The sequence below is a fragment of the Anopheles moucheti genome, assembly GCF_943734755.1.
Source record: "Anopheles moucheti chromosome X unlocalized genomic scaffold, idAnoMoucSN_F20_07 X_unloc_50, whole genome shotgun sequence".
In the NCBI taxonomy this organism is placed as follows: Eukaryota; Metazoa; Arthropoda; class Insecta; order Diptera; family Culicidae; genus Anopheles; species Anopheles moucheti.
In genome coordinates this window covers 10,001-12,500 of record NW_026453560.1, presented here as the reverse complement: position 1 = coordinate 12,500, position 2,500 = coordinate 10,001, and positions in this window count along the sequence as shown.

Genomic DNA, 2,500 nt, shown 5'->3' with positions numbered 1-2,500 from the left:
GTCGCCGACACAAGCTCGGGTCAAAAAAATTTTTTTTTCTCGGTGACTCAAAACATCAATTTTAGACTCCCCTGAGTATGAAAAGTGAAACGAAAATCATTTTTGAGAAGAAAAAATTTTTGTATGGGAGGGCCCCTGCTAGAACATATTTCCCAAGTGCGTCGATTTTTGGGTCGCCGACACAAGCTCGGGTCAAAAAAATTTTTTTTTCTCGGTGACTCAAAACATCAATTTTAGACTCCCCTGAGTATGAAAAGTGAAACGAAAATCATTTTTGAGAAGAAAAAATTTTTGTATGGGAGGGCCCCTGCTAGAACATTTTTCCCAAGTGCGTCGATTTTGGGTCGCCGACACAAGCTCGGGTCAAAAAAATTTTTTTTTCACGGTGACTCAAAACATCAATTTTAGACTCCCCTGAGTATGAAAAGTGAAACGAAAATCATTTTTGAGAAGAAAAAATTTTTGTATGGGAGGGCCCCTGCTAGAACATTTTTCCCAAGTGCGTCGATTTTGGGTCGCCGACACAAGCTCGGGTCAAAAAAATTTTTTTTTCTCGGTGACTCAAAACATCAATTTTAGACTCCCCTGAGTATGAAAAGTGAAACGAAAATCATTTTTGAGAAGAAAAAAATTTTGTATGGGAGGGCCTTAGCTAGAACATTTTTCCCAAGTGAGTCGATTTTTGGGTCGCGACCCAAGCTCGGGTCAAAAAAAAAATTTTTTTCATGGTGACTCAAAACATCAATTTTAGACTCCCCTGAGTATGAAAAGTGAAACGAAAATCATTTTTGAGAAGAAAAAAATTTGTATGGGAGGGCCCCTGCTAGAACATTTTTCCCAAGTAAATTCGATTTTACCCGGTGAGTCAAAAAATTTTGAAAAAAATATTTTGCCAAAATCGTGTTCATTGCCTATTATAAGGGACCAGGTCAGCTCACACGCATTTTTGGAGACCATATGGAAAGTGCGTCTGGGATTGCGGAAATTAAGTTTAGAGTGTTAAATGATGGTTTCGCAATCCCGAAAGGCTCAAAATCCACCCTAAGGTCCCCTGGGTGAAATGTGGTTTCCAAGGTGTGAGCGCTATCGGTGATAGAGTTGGAATGTGATTTCCAGAGCGCAGGGCGACTGGGCTTAGAGCGAAAATCATAGACAAGGGTAAGTATTGGACTGAACGACTCGAAGCAAACGAAAATCATAGACAAGGGTAATGGACTGAACGACTCGAAGCAAACGAAAACCACACACAAGAGTAATGGACTGAACGAATCGAAGCAAACGAAAATCACATACAAGAGTAATGGACTGAACGAATCGAAGCAAACGAAAAACCACAGACAAGAGTAATGGAGTGAACGAATCGAAGCAAACGAAAACCAAAGACAAGAGTAATAGAGTGAACGAATCGAAGCAAACGAAAACCATGAACACAGGGATAACTGAGAACGAACCTACCTATCAGAGCATGTGAAAGCATGGACAAGAGTACTGAAAATCGGACCAAACCTCTAGAAGCACACGAAAATCATGGACAAGAGTACTCAAAAACACGGACCAAACCTATGGAAGCACACGAAAACCATGAACACAGGGATAACTGAGAACGAACCTACCTATCAGAGCATGTGAAAGCATGGACAAGAGTACTGAAAATCGGACCAAACCTCAAGAAGCACACGAAAATCATGGACAAGAGTACTCAAAAACACGGACCAAACCTATCGAAGCACACGAAAACCATGAACACAGGGATAACTGAGAACGAACCTACCTATCAGAGCATGTGAAAGCATGGACAAGAGTACTGAAAATCGGACCAAACCTCAAGAAGCACACGAAAATCATGGACAAGAGTACTCAAAAACACGGACCAAACCTATCGAAGCACACGAAAACCATGAACACAGGGATAACTGAAAACGAACCGAACCTCTCGTAGCAAACGAAAAACATGGACAAAATTATTCGAAACGAACCGAAGCTCGATGCGAAAAACATGGAAAAGCAAGCCCGTAAGTCGCACTATCAAGCCCATAAGTCGCACTATCAAGCCCATAAGTCGCACTATCAAGCCCGTTAGTCGCACTATCAAGCCCATAGGTCGCACTATCAAGCCCGTTGGTCGCACTATCAAAGCCCGTTAGTCGCACTATCAGGCCCATAAGTCGCACTATCAGGCCCGTAAGTCGCACCAAAAAGCCCGTAAATTGCCCTATCAAGCCCGTTAGTCGCACTATCAGGCCCATAAGTCGCACCAACAAGCCCGTAAATTACCCTATCAAGCCCATAAGTCGCACCAAAAAGCCCGTAAATTGCCCTATCAAGCCCATAAGTCGCACCAAAAAGCCCGTAATTCGCACCAAAAAGCCCGTAAATTGCCCTATCAAGCCCGTTAGTCGCACTATCAGGCCCGTAAGTCGCACCATCAAGCCCGTAAATTGCCCGATAAAGCCCGTAAATTGCCCGATCAAGAGCCAGCGCTGCATTGTCGGTTAATCCC